Raw genomic sequence first — 26551 nt, 5'->3', positions numbered from 1 at the left:
CTTATGGAGGTATTATGCGGACACTGTATGGCGGTATTATTCAGACACTGTATGGAGGTATTATGCGGACACTGTATGGCGGTATTATGCTGACACTGTATGGCGGTATTATACGGACACTGTATGGCGGTATTATTCAGACACTGTATGGAGGTATTATGCGGACACTGTATGGCGGTATTATGCTGACACTGTATGGCGGTATTATTCGGACACTGTATGGCGGTATTATTCGGACACTGTATGGCGGTATTATTCGGACACTGTATGGTGGTATTATGCTGACACTGTATGGCGGTATTATTCGGACACTGTATGGCGGTATTATTCGGACACTGTATGGCGGTATTATTCGGACACTGTATGGCGGTATTATGCTGACACTGTATGGCGGTATTATACGGACACTGTATGGCGGTATTATTCGGACACTGTATGGAGGTATTATGCGGACACTGTATGGCGGTATTATGCTGACACTGTATGGCGGTATTATACGGACACTGTATGGCGGTATTATTCGGACACTGTATGGCGGTATTATGCTGACACTGTATGGCGGTATTATTCGGACACTTTATGGAGGTATTATTCGGACACTGTATGGCGGTATTATTCGGACACTGTATGGCGGTATTATTCGGACACTATGGCGGTATTATACGGACACTGTATAGCGGTATTATTTGGACACTATGGCGGTATTATGCGGACACTATGGCGGTATTATACGGACACTGTATGGCGGTATTATGCTGACACTGTATGGCGGTATTATTCGGACACTGTATGGCGGTATTATTCGGACACTGTATGGAGGTATTATACGGACACTGTATGGCGGTATTATTCGGACACTGTATGGCGGTATTATTCGGACACTGTATGGCTTTATTATGCTGACACTGTATGGCGGTATTATTCGGACACTGTATGGAGGTATTATGCGGACACTGTATGGCGGTATTATGCGGACATTGTATGGTGTATTATTCGGACACTGTATGGCGGTATTATTCGGACACTGTATGGCGGTATTATTCGGACACTGTATGGCGGTATTATGTGGACACTGTATGGCGGTATTATTCGGACACTGTATGGGTTTATTATTCGGACACTGTATGGCGGTATTATTCGGACACTGTATGGCGGTATTATTCGGACACTGTATGGCGGTATTATTCGGACACTTTATGGCGGTATTATTCGGACACTGTATGGCGGTATTATACGGACACTGTATGGCGGTATTATACGGACACTGTATGGCGGTATTATTCGGACGCTGTATGGAGGTATTATACGGACACTGTATAGCGGTATTATTCAGACACTGTATGGCAGTATTATACGGACACTGTATGGCGGTATTATTCAGACACTGTATGGCGGTATTATACGGACACTGTATGGCGGTATTATTCAGACACTGTATGGCGGTATTATACGGACACTGTATGGCGGTATTATTCGGAAACTGCATGGCGGTATTATATTGACACTGTATGGCGGTATTATTCGGACACTGTATGGCGGTATTATACGGACACTGTATGGCGGTATTATTCAGACACTGTATGGAGGTATTATGCGGACACTATGGCAGTATTATATTGACACTGTATGGCGGTATTATGCGGACACTATGGCGGTATTATGAGGACACTGTATGGCGGTATTATACGGACACTGTGTGGCGGTATTATGCTGACACTGTATGGCGGTATTATTCGGACACTGTATGGCGGTATTATTCGGACACTGTATGGAGGTATTATACGGACACTGTATGGCGGTATTATTCGGACACTGTATGGCGGTATTATTCGGACACTGTATGGCTTTATTATGCTGACACTGTATGGCGGTATTATTCGGACACTGTATGGAGGTATTATGCGGACACTGTATGGCGGTATTATGCGGACACTGTATGGTGTATTATTCGGACACTGTATGGCGGTATTATTCGGACACTGTATGGCGGTATTATTCGGACACTGTATGGCGGTATTATGTGGACACTGTATGGCGGTATTATTCGGACACTGTATGGGTTTATTATTCGGACACTGTATGGCGGTATTATTCGGACACTGTATGGCGGTATTATTCGGACACTGTATGGCGGTATTATTCGGACACTTTATGGCGGTATTATACGGACACTGTATGGCGGTATTATACGGACACTGTATGGCGGTATTATTCGGACGCTGTATGGAGGTATTATACGGACACTGTATAGCGGTATTATTCAGACACTGTATGGCAGTATTATACGAACACTGTATGGCGGTATTATTCAGACACTGTATGGCGGTATTATACGGACACTGTATGGCGGTATTATTCAGACACTGTATGGCGGTATTATACGGACACTGTATGGCGGTATTATTCGGAAACTGCATGGCGGTATTATATTGACACTGTATGGCGGTATTATTCGGACACTGTATGGCGGTATTATACGGACACTGTATGGCGGTATTATTCAGACACTGTATGGAGGTATTATGCGGACACTATGGCAGTATTATATTGACACTGTATGGCGGTATTATGCGGACACTATGGCGGTATTATGAGGACACTGTATGGCGGTATTATACGGACACTGTGTGGCGTATTATTCGGACACTATGGCGGTATTATTCGGACACTGTATGGCGGTATTATTCGGACACTGTATGACAGTATTATACGGACACTGGCGGTATTATTCAGACACTGTATGGCGGTATTATACGGACACTATGGAGGTATAATTCGGACACTGTATGGCGGTATTATACGGACAGTGTATGGCGGTATTATTTGGACACTGTATGGCGGTATTATTTGGACACTGTATGGCGGTATTATTCGGACACTGTATGGCAGTATTATTCGGACACTGTATGGCGGTATTATACGGACACTGTATGGCGGTATTATACGGACACTGTATGGCGGTATTATTCGGACACTGTATGGCGGTATTATGCGGACACTGTATGGCGACACTGTATGGCGGTATTATACGGACACTGTATGGCGGTATTATACGGACACTGTATGGCGGTATTATTCGGACACTGTATGGCGGTATTATTCAGACACTGTATGGCGGTATTATGCGGACACTGTATGGCGGTATTATGCGGACACTATATGGCGGTATTATTCGGACACTGTATGGCGGTATTATACGGTGACTGGATGGCGGTATTATTCGGACACTGTATGGCGGTATTATACGGAGACTGTATGGCGGTATTATGCGGACACTGTATGGCGGTATTATGCGGACACTGTATGGCGGTATTATTCAGACACTGTATGGCGGTATTATTCGGACACTGTATGGCGGTATTATTCAGACACTGTATGGAGGTATTATGCTGACACTGTATGGCGGTATTATTCGGACACTTTATGGAGGTATTATGCGGACACTGTATGGCGGTATTATTCGGACACTGTATGGCGGTATTATGCTGACACTGTATGGCGGTATTATTCGGACACGTTATGGAGGTATTATGCGGACATTGTATGGCGGTATTATTCGGACACTGTATGGCGGTATTATGCGGACACTATGGCGGTATTATACGGACACTGTATGGCGGTATTATTCGGACACTGTATGGCGGTATTATTCGGACACTGTATGGCGGTATTATGCTGACACTGTATGGCGGTATTATTCAGACACTGTATGGAGGTATTATGCTGACACTGTATGGCGGTATTATTCGGACACTTTATGGAGGTATTATGCGGACACTGTATGGCGGTATTATGCTGACACTGTATGGCGGTATTATTCGGACACTATGGCGGTATTATTCGGACACTGTATGGCCGTATTATTCGGACACTGTATGGCGGTATTATTCAGACACTGTATGGAGGTATTATGCTGACACTGTATGGCGGTATTATTCGGACACTTTATGGAGGTATTATGCGGACACTGTATGGCGGTATTATGCTGACACTGTATGGCGGTATTATTCGGACACTGTATGGCGGTATTATGCTGACACTGTATGGCGGTATTATTCGGACACTTTATGGAGGTATTATGCGGACACTGTATGGCGGTATTATTCGGACACTGTGTGCCGGTATTATGCGGACACTATGGCGGTATTATACGGACACTGTATGGCGGTATTATTCTGACACTGTATGGCGGTATTATGCTGACACTGTATGGCGGTATTATTCGGACACTGTATGGCGGTATTATTCGGACACTGTATGGATGTATTATGCGAACACTGTATGGCGGTATTATGCAGACACTGTATGGAGGTATTATGCGGACACTGTATGGCGATATTATGCTGACACTGTATGGCGGTATTATTCAGACACTGTATGGCGGTATTATTCAGACACTGTATGGCGGTATTATTCGAACACTGTATGGCGGTATTATGCGGACACTGTATGGAGGTATTATTCAGACACTGTATGGTGATATTATGCTGACACTGTATGGAGGTATTATTCGGACACTGTATGGAGGTATTATGCGGACACTGTATGGCGGTATTATGCTGACACTGTATGGCGGTATTATACGGACACTGTATGCCGGTATTATTCGGACACTGTATGGCGGTATTATGCGGACACTGTATGGCGGTATTATGCTGACACTGTATGGCGGTATTATACGGACACTGTATGGCGGTATTATTCGGACACTGTATGGCGGTATTATGCGGACACTGTATGGCGGTATTATGCTGACACTGTATGGCGGTATTATTCGGACACTGTATGGCGGTATTATTCGGACACTGTATGGCGGTATTATGCTGACACTGTATGGAGGTATTATACGGACACTGTATGGCGGTATTATACGGGCACTGTATGGCGGTATTATACGGACACTGTATGGCGGTATTATTCGGACACTGTATGGCGGTATTATTCGGACACTGTATGGCGGTATTATGCTGACACTGTATGGCGGTATTATGCGGACACTGTATGGCGGTATTATACTGACACTGTATGGCGGTATTATACTGACAGTGTATGGCGGTATTATTCGGACACTGTATGGCGGTATTATTCAGACACTGTATGGAGGTATTATGCGAATACTGTATGGTGGTATTATTCGGACACTATGGCGGTATTATGCGGACACTGTATGGCGGTATTATGCGGACACTGTATGGCGGTATTATGCTGACACTGTATGGCATATTATTCGGACACTATGGCGGTATTATTCAGACACTGTATGGCGGTATTATTCGGACACTGTATGGCGGTATTATTCGGACACTATGGCGGTATTATGCGGACACTGTATGGCGGTATTATGCGGACACTGTATGGCGGTATTATGCTGACACTGTATGGAGGTATTATGCGGATACTGTATGGCGGTATTATGCTGACACTGTATGGCGGTATTATACGGACACTTATGGAGGTATTATGCGGACACTGTATGGCGGTATTATTCAGACACTGTATGGAGGTATTATACGGACACTGTATGGAGGTATTATGCGGACACTGTATGGCGGTATTATGCTGACACTGTATGGCGGTATTATACGGACACTGTATGGCGGTATTATTCAGACACTGTATGGAGGTATTATGCGGACACTGTATGGCGGTATTATGCTGACACTGTATGGCGGTATTATTCGGACACTGTATGGCGGTATTATTCGGACACTGTATGGCGGTATTATTCGGACACTGTATGGCGGTATTATGCTGACACTGTATGGCGGTATTATACGGACACTGTATGGCGGTATTATTCGGACACTGTATGGAGGTATTATGCGGACACTGTATGGCGGTATTATGCTGACACTGTATGGCGGTATTATACGGACACTGTATGGCGGTATTATTCGGACACTGTATGGCGGTATTATGCTGACACTGTATGGCGGTATTATTCGGACACTTTATGGAGGTATTATTCGGACACTGTATGGCGGTATTATTCGGACACTGTATGGCGGTATTATTCGGACACTATGGCGGTATTATACGGACACTGTATAGCGGTATTATTTGGACACTATGGCGGTATTATGCGGACACTATGGCGGTATTATACGGACACTGTATGGCGGTATTATGCTGACACTGTATGGCGGTATTATTCGGACACTATATGGCGGTATTATTCGGACACTGTATGGAGGTATTATACGGACACTGTATAGCGGTATTATTCGGACACTGTATGGCGGTATTATTCGGACACTGTATGGCTTTATTATGCTGACACTGTATGGCGGTATTATTCGGACACTGTATGGAGGTATTATGCGGACACTGTATGGCGGTATTATGCGGACACTGTATGGTGTATTATTCGGACACTGTATGGCGGTATTATTCGGACACTGTATGGCGGTATTATTCGGACACTGTATGGCGGTATTATGTGGACACTGTATGGCGGTATTATTCGGACACTGTATGGGTTTATTATTCGGACACTGTATGGCGGTATTATTCCGACACTGTATGGCGGTATTATTCGGACACTGTATGGCGGTATTATTCGGACACTTTATGGCGGTATTATTCGGACACTGTATGGCGGTAATGTACGGACAATGTATGGCTGTATTATTCGGACACTGTATGGCGGTATTATACGGACACTGTATGGCGGTATTATACGGACACTGTATGGCGGTATTATTCGGACGCTGTATGGAGGTATTATACGGACACTGTATAGCGGTATTATTCGGACACTGTATGGCGGTATTATGCTGGCACTGTGTGGCGGTATTATGCGGACACTGTATGGTGTATTATTCGGACACTGTATGGCGGTAGTATTCGGACACTGTATGGCGGTATTATGCGGACACTGTATGGTGTATTATTCGGACACTGTATGGCGGTATTATTCGGACACTGTATGGTTTTATTATTCGGACACTGTATGGCGGTATTATTCGGACACTGTATGGCGGTATTATTCGGACACTGTATGGCTGTATTATTCGGACACTGTATGGCGGTATTATACGGACACTGTATGGCGGTATTATACGGACACTGTATGGCGGTATTATTCGGACACTGTATGGCGGTATTATATTGACACTGTATGGCGGTATTATTCGCACACTGTATGGCGGTATTATACGGACACTGTATGGCGGTGTTATACGGACACTGTATGGCGGTATTATTCGGACACTGTATGGAGGTATTATGCTGACACTGTATGGCGGTATTATACGGACACTGTATGGCGGTATTATTCGGACACTGTATGGAGGTATTATGCGGACACTGTATGGCGGTATTATGCTGACACTGTATGGCGGTATTATACGGACACTGTATGGCGGTATTATTCGGACACTGTATGGCGGTATTATGCTGACACTGTATGGCGGTATTATTCGGACACTTTATGGAGGTATTATTCGGACACTGTATGGCGGTATTATTCGGACACTGTATGGCGGTATTATTCGGACACTATGGCGGTATTATACGGACACTGTATAGCGGTATTATTTGGACACTGTATGGCGGTATGATGCGGACACTATGGCGGTATTATACGGACACTGTATGGCGGTATTATGCTGACACTATATGGCGGTATTATTCGGACACTGTATGGCGGTATTATTCGGACACTGTATGGAGGTATTATACGGACACTGTATAGCGGTATTATTCGGACACTGTATGGCGGTATTATTCGGACACTGTATGGAGGTATTATGCGGACACTGTATGGCGGTATTATGCGGACACTGTATGGTGTATTATTCGGACATTGTATGGCGGTATTATTCGGACACTGTATGGCGGTATTATTCGGACACTGTATGGCGGTATTATGTGGACACTGTATGGCGGTATTATTCGGACACTGTATGGGTTTATTATTCGGACACTGTATGGCGGTATTATTCGGACACTGTATGGCGGTATTATTCGGACACTGTATGGCGGTATTATTCGGACACTTTATGGTGGTATTATTCGGACACTGTATGGCGGTAAAATACGGACAATGTATGGCTGTATTATTCGGACACTGTATGGCGGTATTATACGGACACTGTATGGCGGTATTATTCGGACGCTGTATGGAGGTATTATACGGACACTGTATAGCTGTATTATTCAGACACTGTATGGCGGTATTATGCTGGCACTGTGTGGCGGTATTATGCGGACACTGTATGGTGTATTATTCGGACACTGTATGGCGGTATTATTCGGACACTGTATGGCTGTATTATTCGGACACTGTATGGCGGTATTATACGGACACTGTATGGCGGTATTATACGGACACTGTATGGCGGTATTATTCGGAAACTGTATGGCGGTATTATATTGACACTGTATGGCGGTATTATTCGGACACTGTATGGCGGTATTATACGGACACTGTATGGCGGTATTATTCAGACACTGTATGGAGGTATTATGCGGACACTATGGCAGTATTATATTGACACTGTATGGCGGTATTATGCGGACACTATGGCGGTATTATGAGGACACTGTATGGCGGTATTATACGGACACTGTGTGGCGTATTATTCGGACACTATGGCGGTATTATTCGGACACTGTATGGCGGTATTATTCGGACACTGTATGACAGTATTATACGGACACTGGCGGTATTATTCAGACACTGTATGGCGGTATTATACGGACACTATGGAGGTATAATTCGGACACTGTATGGCGGTATTATACGGACAGTGTATGGCGGTATTATTTGGACACTGTATGGCGGTATTATTTGGACACTGTATGGCGGTATTATTCGGACACTGTATGGCGGTATTATACGGACACTGTATGGCGGTATTATACGGACACTGTATGGCGGTATTATTCGGACACTGTATGGCGGTATTATGCGGACACTGTATGGCGACACTGTATGGCGGTATTATTCGGACACTGTATGGCGGTATTATACGGACACTGTATGGCGGTATTATACGGACACTGTATGGCGGTATTATTCGGACACTGTATGGCGGTATTATTCAGACACTGTATGGCGGTATTATGCGGACACTGTATGGCGGTATTATGCGGACACTATATGGCGGTATTATTCGGACACTATATGGCGGTATTATACGGAGACTGGATGGCGGTATTATTCAGACACTGTATGGCGGTATTATGCGGACACTGTATGGCGGTATTATGCAGACACTATATGGCGGTATTATTCGGACACTGTATGGCGGTATTATACGGAGACTGGATGGCGGTATTATTCGGACACTGTATGGCGGTATTATACGGAGACTGTATGGCGGTATTATGCGGACACTGTATGGCGGTATTATGCGGACACTGTATGGCGGTATTATTCAGACACTGTATGGCGGTATTATTCGGACACTGTATGGCGGTATTATTCAGACACTGTATGGAGGTATTATGCTGACACTGTATGGCGGTATTATTCGGACACTTTATGGAGGTATTATGCGGACACTGTATGGCGGTAATATTCGGACACTGTATGGCGGTATTATGCTGACACTGTATGGCGGTATTATTCGGACACTTTATGGAGGTATTATGCGGACATTGTATGGCGGTATTATTCGGACACTGTATGGCGGTATTATGCGAACACTATGGCGGTATTATACGGACACTGTATGGCGGTATTATTCGGACACTGTATGGCGGTATTATGCTGACACTGTATGGCGGTATTATTCGGACACTGTATGGTGTATTATTCGGACACTGTATGGCGGTATTATTCGGACACTGTATGGCGGTATTATGCGGACACTGTATGGTGTATTATTCGGACACTGTATGGCGGTATTATTCGGACACTGTATGGCGGTATTATTCGGACACTGTATGGCTGTATTATTCGGACACTGTATGGCGGTATTATACGGACACTGTATGGCGGTATTATTCGGACACTGTATGGCGGTATTATACGGACACTGTATGGCGGTATTATTCGGACACTGTATGGCGGTATTATTCGGACACTGTATGGCTGTATTATTCGGACACTGTATGGCGGTATTATACGGACACTGTATGGCGGTATTATACGGACACTGTATGGCGGTATTATTCGGACACTGTATGGCGGTATTATATTGACACTGTATGGCGGTATTATTCGCACACTGTATGGCGGTATTATACGGACACTGTATGGCGGTGTTATACGGACACTGTATGGCGGTATTATTCGGACACTGTATGGAGGTATTATGCTGACACTGTATGGCGGTATTATACGGACACTGTATGGCGGTATTATTCGGACACTGTATGGAGGTATTATGCGGACACTGTATGGCGGTATTATGCTGACACTGTATGGCGGTATTATACGGACACTGTATGGCGGTATTATTCGGACACTGTATGGGTTTATTATTCGGACACTGTATGGCGGTATTATTCGGACACTGTATGGCGGTATTATTCGGACACTGTATGGCGGTATTATTCGGACACTTTATGGCGGTATTATTCGGACACTGTATGGCGGTAATATACGGACAATGTATGGCTGTATCATTCGGACACTGTATGGCGGTATTATACGGACACTGTATGGCGGTATTATTCGGACGCTGTATGGAGGTATTATACGGACACTGTATAGCGGTATTATTCAGACACTGTATGGCGGTATTATGCTGGCACTGTGTGGCGGTATTATGCGGACACTGTATGGTGTATTATTCGGACACTGTATGGCGGTATTATTCGGACACTGTATGGCTGTATTATTCGGACACTGTATGGCGGTATTATACGGACACTGTATGGCGGTATTATACGGACACTGTATGGCGGTATTATTCGGAAACTGTATGGCGGTATTATATTGACACTGTATGGCGGTATTATTCGGACACTGTATGGCGGTATTATACGGACACTGTATGGCGGTATTATTCAGACACTGTATGGAGGTATTATGCGGACACTATGGCAGTATTATATTGACACTGTATGGCGGTATTATGCGGACACTATGGCGGTATTATGAGGACACTGTATGGCGGTATTATACGGACACTGTGTGGCGTATTATTCGGACACTATGGCGGTATTATTCGGACACTGTATGGCGGTATTATTCGGACACTGTATGAAAGTATTATACGGACACTGGCGGTATTATTCAGACACTGTATGGCGGTATTATACGGACACTATGGAGGTATAATTCGGACACTGTATGGCGGTATTATACGGACAGTGTATGGCGGTATTATTTGGACACTGTATGGCGGTATTATTTGGACACTGTATGGCGGTATTATTCGGACACTGTATGACGGTATTATTCGGACACTGTATGGCGGTATTATACGGACACTGTATGGCGGTATTATACGGACACTGTATGGCGGTATTATTCGGACACTGTATGGCGGTATTATGCGGACACTGTATGGCGACACCGTATGGCGGTATTATACGGACACTGTATGGCGGTATTATACGGACACTGTATGGCGGTATTATTCGGACACTGTATGGCGGTATTATTCAGACACTGTATGGCGGTATTATGCGGACACTATATGGCGGTATTATTCGGACACTGTATGGCGGTATTATACGGAGACTGGATGGCGGTATTATTCAGACACTGTATGGCGGTATTATGCGGACACTGTATGGCGGTATTATGCGGACACTATATGGCGGTATTATTCGGACACTGTATGGCGGTATTATACGGAGACTGGATGGCGGTATTATTCGGACACTGTATGGCGGTATTATACGGAGACTGTATGGCGGTATTATGCGGACACTGTATGGCGGTATTATGCGGACACTGTATGGCGGTATTATTCAGACACTGTATGGCGGTATTATTCGGACACTGTATGGCGGTATTATTCAGACACTGTATGGAGGTATTATGCTGACACTGTATGGCGGTATTATTCGGACACTTTATGGAGGTATTATGCGGACACTGTATGGCGGTATTATTCGGACACTGTATGGCGGTATTATGCTGACACTGTATGGCGGTATTATTCGGACACTTTATGGAGGTATTATGCGGACATTGTATGGCGGTATTATTCGGACACTGTATGGCGGTATTATGCGAACACTATGGCGGTATTATACGGACACTGTATGGCGGTATTATTCGGACACTGTATGGCGGTATTATGCTGACACTGTATGGCGGTATTATTCGGACACTGTATGGCGGTATTATTCAGACACTGTATGGAGGTATTATGCTGACACTGTATGGAGGTATTATTCGGACACTTTATGGAGGTATTATGCGGACACTGTATGGCGGTATTATGCTGACACTATGGCGGTATTATTCGGACACTATGGCGGTATTATTCGGACACTGTATGGCGGTATTATTCGGACACTGTATGGCGGTATTATTCAGACACTGTATGGAGGTATTATGCTGACACTGTATGGCGGTATTATTCGGACACTTTATGGAGGTATTATGCGGACACTGTATGGCGGTATTATGCTGACACTGTATGGCGGTATTATTCGGACACTGTATGGCGGTATTATGCTGACACTGTATGGCGGTATTATTCGGACACTTTATGGAGGTATTATGCGGACACTGTATGGCGGTATTATTCGGACACTGTGTGGCGGTATTATGCGGACACTATGGCGGTATTATACGGACACTGTATGGCGGTATTATTCTGACACTGTATGGCGGTATTATGCTGACACTGTATGGCGGTATTATTCGGACACTGTATGGCGGTATTATTCGGACACTGTATGGAGGTATTATGCGAACACTGTATGGCGGTATTATGCAGACACTGTATGGAGGTATTATGCGGACACTGTATGGCGATATTATGCTGACACTGTATGGCGGTATTATTCAGACACTGTATGGCGGTATTATTCGGACACTGTATGGAGGTATTATGCGGACACTGTATGGCGGTATTATGCTGACACTGTATGGCGGTATTATACGGACACTGTATGGCGGTATTATACGGACACTGTATGGCGGTATTATTCGGACACTGTATGGCGGTATTATGCGGACACTGTATGGCGGTATTATGCTGACACTGTATGGCGGTATTATTCGGACACTGTATGGCGGTATTATGCTGACACTGTATGGAGGTATTATACGGACACTGTATGGCGGTATTATACGGACACTGTATGGCGGTATTATTCGGACACTGTATGGCGGTATTATGCTGACACTGTATGGCGGTATTATACTGACACTGTATGGCGGTATTATGCTGACACTGTATGGCGGTATTATACGGACACTGTATGGCGGTATTATTCAGACACTGTATGGAGGTATTATGCGGACACTGTATGGCGGTATTATGCTGACACTGTATGGCGGTATTATTCGGACACTGTATGGCGGTATTATTCGGACACTGTATGGCGGTATTATTCGGACACTGTATGGTGGTATTATTCGGACACTGTATGGCGGTATTATTCGGACACTGTATGGAGGTATTATGCGGACACTGTATGGCGGTATTATGCTGACACTGTATGGCGGTATTATACGGACACTGTATGGCGGTATTATTCGGACACTGTATGGCGGTATTATGCTGACACTGTATGGCGGTATTATTCGGACACTTTATGGAGGTATTATTCGGACACTGCATGGCGGTATTATTCGGACACTGTATGGGTGTATTATTCGGACACTATGGCGGTATTATACGGACACTGTATAGCGGTATTATTTGGACACTATGGCGGTATTATGCGGACACTATGGCGGTATTATACGGACACTGTATGGTGGTATTATGCTGACACTGTATGGCTTTATTATGCTGACACTTTATGGCGGTATTATTCGGACACTGTATGGCTTTATTATGCTGACACTGTATGGCGGTATTATTCGGACACTGTATGGAGGTATTATGCGGACACTGTATGGCGGTATTATGCGGACACTGTATGGTGTATTATTCGGACTCTGTATGGCGGTATTATTCGGACACTGTATGGCGGTATTATGTGGACACTGTATGGCGGTATTATTCGGACACTGTATGGGTTTATTATTCGGACACTGTATGGCGGTATTATTCCGACACTGTATGGCGGTATTTTTCGGACACTGTATGGCGGTAATATACGGACAATGTATGGCTGTATTATTCGGACACTGTATGGCGGTATTATACGGACACTGTATGGCGGTATTATACGGACACTGTATGGCGGTATTATTCGGACGCTGTATGGAGGTATTATACGGACACTGTATAGCGGTATTATTCGGACACTGTATGGCGGTATTATGCTGGCACTGTGTGGCGGTATTATGCGGACACTGTATGGTGTATTATTCGGACACTGTATGGCGGTATTATTCGGACACTGTATGGCGGTATTATGCGGACACTGTATGGTGTATTATTCGGACACTGTATGGCGGTATTATTCGGACACTGTATGGTTTTATTATTCGGACACTGTATGGCGGTATTATTCGGAGACTGTATGGCAGTATTATTCGGACACTGTATGGCTGTATTATTCGGACACTGTATGGCGGTATTATACGGACACTGTATGGCGGTATTATTCGGACACTGTATGGCGGTATTATATTGACACTGTATGGCGGTATTATTCGGACACTGTATGGCGGTATTATACGGACACTGTATGGCGGTGTTATACGGACACTGTATCGCGGTATTATTCGGACACTGTATGGCGGTAATATTCGGACACTGTATGGCGGTATTATGCGGACACTGTATGGCGGTATTATTCGCACACTGTATGGCGGTATTATGCGGACACTGTATGGCGGTATTATGCGGACACTGTATGGCGGTATTATTCGGACACTTTATGGAGGTATTATGCGGACACTGTATGGCGGTATTATGCGGACACTGTATGGCGGTATTATACAGACACTGTATGGCGGTATTATACGGACACTGTATGGCGGTATTATTCGGACACTGTATGGCTGTATTATTCGGACACTGTATGGCTGTATTATTCGGAAACTGTATGGCGGTATTATACGAACACTGTATGGCGTATTTTTTGGACACTGTATGGCGGTATTATTCAGACACTGTATGGCGGTATTATACGGAGACTGTATGGCAGTATTATACGGACACTATATGGCAGTATTATTCGGACACTATGGCGGTATTATTCGGACACTGTATGGCGGTATTATACAGAGACTGTATGGCGTATTATTCGGACACTATGGCGGTATTATTCGGACACTGTATGGCGGTATTATTCAAACACTGACAGTATTATTCGGACACTGTATGGCGGTATTATACGGACATTGTATGGCGGTATTATTCAAACACTGACAGTATTATTCGGACACTGTATGGCGGTATTATACGGACATTGTATGGCGGTATTATTCGGACACTGTATGGAGGTATTATGCGGACACTGTATGGAGGTATTATGCGGACACTGTATGGCGATATTATTCGGACACTGTATGGCGGTATTATACGGACACTGTATGGCGGTATTATACGGACACTGTATGGCGGTATTATATGCGGACACTGTATGGCGGTATTACGCGGACACTGTATGGCGGTATTACGCGGACACTGTATAGCGGTATTGTTCGGACACTGTATGGCGGTATTATGCGGACACTGTATGGCGGTATTATGCGGACACTGTATGGCGGTATTATGCGGACACTGCATGGCGGTATTATGCGGACACTGCATGGCGGTATTACATGGACACTGTATGGCGTATTATTCGGACACTATGGCGGTATCATTCGGACACTGTATGGCGGTATCATTCGGACACTGTATGGCGGTATTATACGGACACTGTATGGCGGTATTATGCAGACACTGTATGGAGGTATTATTCGGACACTATGACGGTATTATACAGACACTGTATGGCGGTATTATTCGGACACTGTATGGCGGTATTATTCGGACACTATGGCGGTATTATTCGGACACTGTATGGCGGTATTATGCGGACACTATGGCGGTATTATGCGGACACTGTATGGCGGTATTATACGCACACTGTATGGCGGTATTATATGGACACGGTATGGCGGTATTATATGGACACGGTATGGCGGTATTATTTGGACACGGTATGGCGGTATTATGCGGACACTGTATGGCGGTATTATATGGACACTGTATGGCGGCATTATGCGGACACTGTATGGCGGTATTATTCTGACACTGTATGGCGTTATTATTCGGACACTGTATGGCGGTAATATACGGACACTGTATGGCGGTATTATTCGGACACGGTATGGCGGTATTATACGGACACTGTATGGCGGTATTATGCGGACACTGTATGGTGGTATTATGCGGACACTGTATGGCGGTATTATTCGGACACTGTATGGCGGTATTATACGGACACGGCGGCGGTATTATGCGGACACTGTATGGCGGTATTATATGGACACTGTATGGCGGCATTATGCGGACACTGTATGGCGGTATTATTCTGACACTGTATGGCGTTATTATTCGGACACTGTATGGCGGTAATATACGGACACTGTATGGCGGTATTATTCGGACACGGTATGGCGGTATTATACGGACACTGTATGGCGGTATTATGCGGACACTGTATGGTGGTATTATGCGGACACTGTATGGCGGTATTATGCGGACACTGTATGGCGGTATTATACGGACACTGTATGGCGGTATTATACGGACACTGTATGGCGGTATTATGCGGACACTGTATGGCGGTATTATACGGACACTGTATGGCGGTATTATTCGGACACTGTATAGCGGTATTATTCGGACACTGTATGTCGTATTATTCGGACACTGTATGGCGGTATAATATGGACACTGTATGGCGGTATTATTCTGACACTATGGCGGTATTATATGGACACTGTATGGCGATATTATGTCGACTCTGTATGGCGGTATTATACGGACACTGTATGGCGGTATTATGCGGATACTGTATGGCGGTATTATATGGACACGGAATGGCGGTATTATTTGGACACGGTATGGCGGTCTTATGCGGACACTGTATGGCGGTATTATTCGGACACTGTATGGCGGTATTATTCGGACACTGTATGGCGGTATTATTCGGACACTATGGCGGTTTTATACAGACACTGTATGGCGTATTATGCGGACACTGTATGGCGGTATTATACGGACCCTGTATGGCGGTATTATTTGGACACTGTATGGCGGTGATATGCGAACACTGTATGGCGGTGATATGCGGACACTGTATGGCGGTATTATGCGGACACTGTATGGCGGTATTATTTGCACACTGTATGGCGGTATTATGTGGACACTGTATGGCGGTGATATGCGGACACTGTATGGCGGTGATATGCGGACACTGTATGGCGGTATTATTCGGACACTGTATGGCGGTATTATGTGGACACTGTATGGCGGTGATATGCGGACACTGTATGGCGGTATTATTCGGACACTGTATGGCGGTATTATTCGGACACTATGGCGGTGATATGCGGACACTGTATGGCGGTGATATGCGGACACTGTATGGCGGTATTATACGGACACTGTATGGCGGTATTATGTGGACACTGTATGGCGGTATTACGTGGACACTGTATGGCGGTATTATGCGGACACTGTATGGCGGTATTATACGGACACTGTATGGCGGTATTATGTGGACACTGTATGGCGGTATTACGTGGACACTGTATGGCGGGATTATGCGGACACTGTATGGCGGTATTATGCGGACACTGTATGGCGGTATTATGCAGACACTGTATGGCTTATTATTCGGACACTGTATGGCGTATTATTCGGACACTGTATAGCGGTATTATTCGGACACTATATGTCGTATTATTCGGACACTGTATGGCGGTATAATATGGACACTGTATGGCGGTATTATTCTGACGCTATGGCGGTATTATATGGACACTGTATGGCGATATTATGTCGACTCTGTATGGCGGTATTATACGGACACTGTATGGCGGTATTATGCGGATACTGTATGGCGGTATTATATGGACACGGTATGGCGGTATTATTTGGACACGGTATGGCGGTATTATGCGGACACTGTATGGCGGTATTATGCGGACACTGTATGGCGGTATTATACGGACACGGCGGCGGTATTATGCGGACACTGTATGGCGGTATTATATGGACACTGTATGGCGGCATTATGCGTACACTGTATGGTGGTATTATTCTGACACTGTATGGCGTTATTATTCGGACACTGTATGGCTGTATTATTTGGACACTGTATGGCGGTATTATTCGGACACTGTATGGCTGTATTATTCTGACACTGTATGGCGTTATTATTCGGACACTGTATGGCTGTATTATTCGGACACGGTATGGCGGTATTATACGGACACTGTATGGCGTTATTATTCGGACACTGTATGGCTGTATTATTCGGACACGGTATGGCGGTATTATACGGACACTGTATGGCGGTATTATATGGACACTGTATGGCGGTATTATACGGACACTGTATGGCGGTATTATGCGGACACTGTATGGTGGTATTATGCGGACACTGTATGGCGGTATTATTCGGACACTGTATGGCGGTATTATTCGGACACTGTATGGCTGTATTATTCGGACACGGTATGGCGGTATTATACGGACACTGTATGGCGGTATTATACGGACACTGTATGGCGGTATTATACGGACACTGTATGGCGGTATTATGCGGACACTGTATGGTGGTATTATGCGGACACTGTATGGCGGTATTATTCGGACACTGTATGACGGTATTATTCGGACACTGTATGGCGGTATTATTCGGACACTATGGCGGTTTTATACAGACACTGTATGGCGTATTATGCGGACACTGTATGGCGGTATTATACGGACCCTGTATGGCGGTATTATTTGGACACTGTATGGCGGTGATATGCGAACACTGTATGGCGGTGATATGCGGACACTGTATGGCGGTATTATGCGGACACTGTATGGCGGTATTATTTGCACACTGTATGGCGGTATTATGTGGACACTGTATGGCGGTGATATGCGGACACTGTATGGCGGTGATATGCGGACACTGTATGGCGGTATTATTCGGACACTGTATGGCGGTATTATGTGGACACTGTATGGCGGTGATATGCGGACACTGTATGGCGGTATTATTCGGACACTGTATGGCGGTATTATTCGGACACTATGGCGGTGATATGCGGACACTGTATGGCGGTGATATGCGGACACTGTATGGCGGTATTATACGGACACTGTATGGCGGTATTATGTGGACACTGTATGGCGGTATTACGTGGACACTGTATGGCGGTATTATGCGGACACTGTATGGCGGTATTATACGGACACTGTATGGCGGTATTATGTGGACACTGTATGGCGGTATTACGTGGACACTGTATGGCGGTATTATGCGGACACTGTATGGCGGTATTATGCGGACACTGTATGGCGGTGATATGCGGACACTGTATGGCGGTATTATTCGGACACTGTATGGCGGTATTATGTGGACACTGTATGGCGGTGATATGCGGACACTGTATGGCGGTATTATTCGGACACTGTATGGCGGTATTATTCGGACACTATGGCGGTTTTATACAGACACTGTATGGCGTATTATGCGGGCACTGTATGGTGGAATTATACGGACCCTGTATGGCGGTATTATTTGGACACTGTATGGCGGTGATATGCGAACACTGTATGGCGGTGATATGCGGACACTGTATGGCGGTATTATGCGGACACTGTATGGCGGTATTATTTGCACACTGTATGGCGGTATTATGTGGACACTGTATGGCGGTGATATGCGGACACTGTATGGCGGTGATATGCGGACACTGTATGGCGGTATTATTCGGACACTGTATGGCGGTATTATGTGGACACTGTATGGCGGTGATATGCGGACACTGTATGGCGGTATTATTCGGACACTGTATGGCGGTATTATTCGGACACTATGGCGGTGATATGCGGACACTGTATGGCGGTGATATGCGGACACTGTATGGCGGTATTATTTGGACACTGTATGGCGGTATTATACGGACACTGTATGGCGGTATTATTTGCACACTGTATGGCGGTATTATGTGGACACTGTATGGCGGTGATATGCGGACACTGTATGGCGGTATTATTTGCACACTGTATGGCGGTATTATGTGGACACTGTATGGCGGTATTATACGGACACTGTATGGCGGTATTATTTGCACACTGTATGGCGGTGATATGCGGACACTGTATGGCGGTATTATGCGGACACTGTATGGCGGTGATATGCGGACACTGTATGGCGATATTATGTCGACACTGTATGGCGGTATTATACGGACACTGTATGGCGGTATTATGCGGATACTGTATGGCGGTATTATATGGACACGGTATGGCGGTATTATTTGGACACGGTATGGCGGTATTATGCGGACACTGTATGGCGGTATTATGCGGACACTGTATGGCGGTGATATGCGGACACTGTATGGCGATATTATGTCGACACTGTATGGCGGTATTATACGGACACTGTATGGCGGTATTATGCGGATACTGTATGGCGGTATTATATGGACACGGTATGGCGGTATTATGCGGACACTGTATGGCGGTATTATGCGGACACTGTATGGCGGTATTATACGGACACTGTATGGCGGTATTATTCGGACACTGTATGGCGGTATTATGTAGACACTGTATGGCAGTATTATACGGACACTGTATGGCGGTATTATTCTGACACTATGGCGGTATTACATGGACACTGTATGGCGATATTATGTCGACACTGTATGGCGGTATTATACGGACACTGTATGGCGGTATTATGCGGATACTGTATGGCGGTATTGTATGGACACGGTATGGCGGTATTATTTGGACACGGTATGGCGGTATTATGCGGACACTGTATGGCGGTATTATGCGGACACTGTATGGCGGTATTATACGGACACGGCGGCGGTATTATGCGGACACTGTATGGCGGTATTATACGGACACTGTATGGCGGCATTATGCGGACACTGTATGGCGGTATTATTCTGACACTGTATGGCGTTATTATTCGGACACTGTATGGCGGTAATATACGGACACGGTATGGCGGTATTATTCGGACACGGTATGGCGGTATTATACGGACACTGTATGGCGGTATTATACGGACACTGTATGGCGGTATTATGCGGACACTGTATGGTGGTATTATGCGGACACTGTATGGCGGTATTATTCGGACACTGTATGGCGGTATTATTCGGACACTGTATGGCTGTATTATTTGGACACTGTATGGCGGTATTATTCGGACACTATGGCGGTTTTATACAGACACTGTATGGCGTATTATGCGGACACTGTATGGTGGTATTATACGGACCCTGTATGGCGGTATTATTTGTACACTGTATGGCGGTGATATGCGGACACTGTATGGCGGTGATATGCGGACACTGTATGGCGGTATTATACGGACACTGTATGGCGGTATTATTTGCACACTGTATGGCGGTATTATGCGGACACTGTATGGCGGTGATATGCGGACACTGTATGGCGGTATTATTCGGCACTGTATGGCGGTATTATGTGGACACTGTATGGCGGTATTATGCAGACACTGTATGGCTTATTATTCGGACACTGTATGGCGTATTATTCGGACACTGTATAGCGGTATTATTCGGACACTGTATGTCGTATTATTCGGACACTGTATGGCGGTATAATATGGACACTGTATGGCGGTATTATGTCGACTCTGTATGGCGGTATTATACGGACACTGTATGGCGGTATTATGCGGATACTGTATGGCGGTATTATATGGACACGGAATGGCGGTATTATTTGGACACGGTATGGCGGTATTATACAGACACTGTATGGCGGTATTATACGGACACTGTATGGCGGTATTATTCAGACACTGTATGGCGTATTATGCGGACACTGTATGGCGGTATTATACGGACCCTGTATGGCGGTATTATATGGACACTGTATGGCGGCATTATGCGTACACTGTATGGTGGTATTATTCTGACACTGTATGGCGTTATTATTCGGACACTGTATGGCTGTATTATTTGGACACTGTATGGCGGTATTATTCGGACACTGTATGGCTGTATTATTCTGACACTGTATGGCGTTATTATTCGGACACTGTATGGCGGTATTATGCGGACACTGTATGGCGGTATTATACGGACACTGTATGGCGGTATTATGTGGACACTGTATGGCGGTATTACGTGGACACTGTATGGCGGTATTATGCGGACACTGTATGGCGGTATTATGCGGACACTGTATGGCGGTATTATGTGGACACTGTATGGCGGTGATATGCGGACACTGTATGGCGGTATTATTCGGACACTGTATGGCGGTATTATTCGGACACTATGGCGGTTTTATACAGACACTGTATGGCGTATTATGCGGACACTGTATGGCGGTATTATACGGACCCTGTATGGCGGTATTATTTGGACACTGTATGGCGGTGATATGCGAACACTGTATGGCGTTGATATGCGGACACTGTATGGCGGTATTATTCGGACACTGTATGGCGGTATTATTCGGACACTATGGCGGTTTTATACAGACACTGTATGGCGTATTATGCGGACACTGTATGGCGGTATTATGCGGACACTGTATGGCGGTATTATTTGCACACTGTATGGCGGTATTATGTGGACACTGTATGGCGGTGATATGCGGACACTGTATGGCGGTATTATTCGGACACTGTATGGCGGTATTATTCGGACACTATGGCGGTTTTATACAGACACTGTATGGCGTATTATGCGGACACTGTATGGCGGTATTATACGGACCCTGTATGGCGGTATTATTTGGACACTGTATGGCGGTGATATGCGAACACTGTATGGCGGTGATATGCGGACACTGTATGGCGGTATTATTCGGACACTGTATGGCGGTATTATTCGGACACTATGGCGGTTTTATACAGACACTGTATGGCGTATTATGCGGACACTGTATGGCGGTATTATGCGGACCCTGTATGGCGGTATTATGTGGACACTGTATGGCGGTGATATGCGGACACTGTATGGCGGTGATATGCGGACACTGTATGGCGGTATTATTCGGACACTGTATGGCGGTATTATGTGGACACTGTATGGCGGTGATATGCGGACACTGTATGGCGGTATTATTCGGACACTGTATGGCGGTATTATTCGGACACTATGGCGGTATTATACAGACATTGTATGGCAGTATTATACGGACACTGTATGGCGGTATTATGCGGACACTGTATGGCGTATTATGTGGACACTGTATGGCGGTATTATTCGGACACTATGGCGGTATTATACAGACACTGTATGGCAGTATTATACGGACACTGTATGGCGGTATTATGCGGACACTGTATGGTGTATTATGCGGACACTGTATGGCGGTATTATTCGGACACTATGGCGGTATTATACAGACACTGTATGGCAGTGTTATTTCGTGGTCGTCATCATCACTTTCTTCCTGGACGGTGCCGCTCCGTTGGGCGCAGGTCTTGTGTAATATGTCCTGCGAGCTCTCCCAGTCCCTCCACCCCTGACCACGTCCCCCGTCTACGGGACAATGTGCTCCCAGATACAAAGCCAGAGGTCAGGACGGGGTTAATCCTTTGCGGACTGTTTGTTCATGAAACATAGTGACACGCGGCGGTGGTGGCGTACGGCTGCGCTGTTGTTGGACGTGATTGGACGGCGGAAGGTGTTGGGTCTTGGACTTTAGACAGAGAGGGGTACAAGGGCCCCCGCACAGCTGGAGCTGCTGGATCCAGAGCCGATATACAGGTGAGTGGCACGTGAGTGCTGCCCGGGGCTGCCGAGGGGGCGCAGACTGCCAACGCTGCAAGTCTGGGAACGGCACAACCCTGCACTGATAATGCCCAGCACCCGCGAGCAGTAAGGGACGCGCGCCCTCCAGAGCCTGCAATGCAGCAGCTGATATAATGTAATGTCTGAGGTTATATCAGTGCTGGAGCCTTATAAGGGGGATAATACCCTGTGGGGACAGAGACATATAGGCTTTATCCTTGTCTGCACACATCAGATTTCAGAGGTCACATCACAAAAACACTTCATAAACTCATAAAGTTGCAAGATGGAAGATCAATTATTAATCTGCGTTATCTGTATATCAGGAAACGTCTCCATAGAGCGAATCCTGATCCTGTGAGAGAAGTGTGATCAGCAACAATAAGGTTGTGAAGGTCTTGAGGCAGCTCACTGGTGTTATCCGTTATGAGCCTTTTTATAGGCCATCATGTGAACCAACTGATATTATTACGTGTCAGGATTGCTTTCTAATTACTGATAGATCTCGGCTGGTGTCAGGACTTTCCAGGGCTTTTTGCTCCTCTCTTTCTTCATGGGGTCAATATTTTTCTCTGCGTCATTTCTCATTATTACACATTGTGAAGACACAGCTTCTTATCTTAATCAGCCAGACGTCTAGATTTGTTAAGCAGAGAGAAATACAATATTGTCTTTATGTTGACTTGTGAATGTATGTGTATTTCTGTGGCTGGTCAATAAGGTCATACTATTATGTGTATAAACCTGAATGTTGACTTCTACTGGTCTGTGAATAATGATGTTTGTTACTATACTAATTGCATATTGTACAAAAGCCAGCTAAATGCTGATTTAAAGAGCCCGCTGCTATACCAACTATGTAAATTGATTAAATGCTCAAACAATGAGACCTGAGCCCTGTGGAATAATATTATCCCTAACCTCACACCTGTGGATGTGTGCTTGAAAGAACAAATGTGAACTATTTAAAGAACAAGACCTCTGTAGCTGGGAGAATTTACAAGGAGAATCAAAGATCAGACAGACTCTTCAGGAGAGTAGCTTGTAGCATGGCTCCATCCAGAGAGACACAGATTTGGATTATACATGATTCTAAGGATACATGGCCCTGACTGGAAAGATATGGATCTGCTCCACTGACCATCAGAGAACCCATGGATACACTTGGGGAGACCAGGTTGGGACGATGAAGTCACCTGGCTCCATGGATATGTTGTTTGGGGTTGTCAGGTGGGACCCTCCGGTTGCCTGGAACCCATGGAGACATTCAGAGAGGCCAGGGTGGGACCCTCGGGTCTCTTGGCCTTGTACCTCGATGGACTGCTAGCTTCCTAAGCTTGCCACTATCTCCTCTCTGTGGGGGCCCGCCAGAAGCGGGGGGCCACTGGTTGAGGTAGTCGGCCCTGGAAGTCCTAAAGTCGCAGCTGTACTATCCCAGGCGGGCGGAGAAGGAAAGGTGAGACTGTGTAATGTTCCACCATGTTGGGTATTTGCTGGGACTGTTCTGTGTTTATTGTCCACTTTGTTGTTCAGTAAAGTATTGCCACACTGTTACCCTCACCCTGTGTCTGAGCAGCGTTACGCCCACAGAATGCCCGGGGTCTTCACACACATAATTTACAGTGGGTACGGAAAGTATTCAGACCCCTTTACATTTTTCACTCTTTGTTTCATTGTAGCCATTCGGTAAATTCTATAAAGTTCATTGTTTTTCTCCTTACAGAACACTCTGTTCCCATCTGGACTGAAAAAAACAGAAATGTAGAAATTTTTGCAAATTTATTAAAAAAGAAAAACTGAGATATCACATGGTCATAAGTCTTCAGACTCTTTGCTCAGTATTGAGGAGAAGCCCCCTTTTGAGCTAGTACAGCCAGGAGTCTTCTTGGGAATGATGCAACATGTTTTTCACCCCTGGATTTGGGGGTCCTCGGCCATTCTTCCTTGCAGATCCTCTCCAGTTCCGTCAGGTTGGATGGTGAACGTTGGTGGACAGCCATTTTCAGGTCTCTCCAGAGATGCTCAATTGTGTTGAGGTCAGGGCTCTGGCTGGGCCAGTCAAGAATGGTCACAGAGTTGTTCTGAAGCCACTCCTTTGTTATTTTAGCTGTGTGCTTAGGGTCATTGTCTTGTTGGAAGGTGAACCTTCGGCCAAGTCTGAGGTCCAGAGCACTCTGGAAGAGGTTTTCATCCAGGATATCTCTGTACTTGGCCGCATTCATGTTTCCTTCAATTGCAACCAGTCGTCCTGTCCCTGCAGCTGAAAAACACCCCCATAGCATGATGCTGCCTCCACCATGTTTCACTGTTGGGATTGTATTGGGCAGGTGATGAGCAGTGCCTGGTTTTCTCAACACAAACCGCTTAGAATTATCACCAAAAAGTTCTATCTTCGTCTCATCAGACCAGAGAATCTTATTTCTCATAGTCTGGGAGTCATTCATGTGTTTTTGAGCAAACTCTATGCGGCTTTCATATGTCTTGCATTGAGGAGAGGCTTCTGTCGGGCCACTCTGCCATAAAGGCCCGACTGGTGGAGGGCTGCAGTGA

At 45.5% G+C, this 26551-nt stretch overlaps 1 protein-coding gene across 4 annotated transcripts in view; it reads left to right on the top strand.

The window, feature by feature from the left end:
- Positions 1 to 26551, top strand: part of HAO2 (hydroxyacid oxidase 2) — a 321468-nt gene that overhangs the window by 237635 nt on the left and 57282 nt on the right. Inside the window, exon 1 of one of the 4 annotated variants that reach the window (XM_073668728.1) lies at positions 23810 to 23977. The exons of the other annotated variants lie outside the window; for them this stretch is intronic. The gene's annotated coding sequence lies outside the window, so the exon portion shown is untranslated. Of the gene's footprint in view, positions 1 to 23809; positions 23978 to 26551 lie in introns of those variants that run through there. 4 annotated transcript variants of the gene reach the window in all.

Source organism: Phyllobates terribilis, unplaced genomic scaffold (assembly GCF_046119375.1).
Source record: "Phyllobates terribilis strain yellow unplaced genomic scaffold, ASM4611937v1 Scaffold_2__4_contigs__length_985480577, whole genome shotgun sequence".
In the NCBI taxonomy this organism is placed as follows: Eukaryota; Metazoa; Chordata; class Amphibia; order Anura; family Dendrobatidae; genus Phyllobates; species Phyllobates terribilis.
The sequence above is the reverse complement of the archived record's forward strand: the minus strand, read 5'-3'. Positions and strand labels throughout refer to the sequence as shown.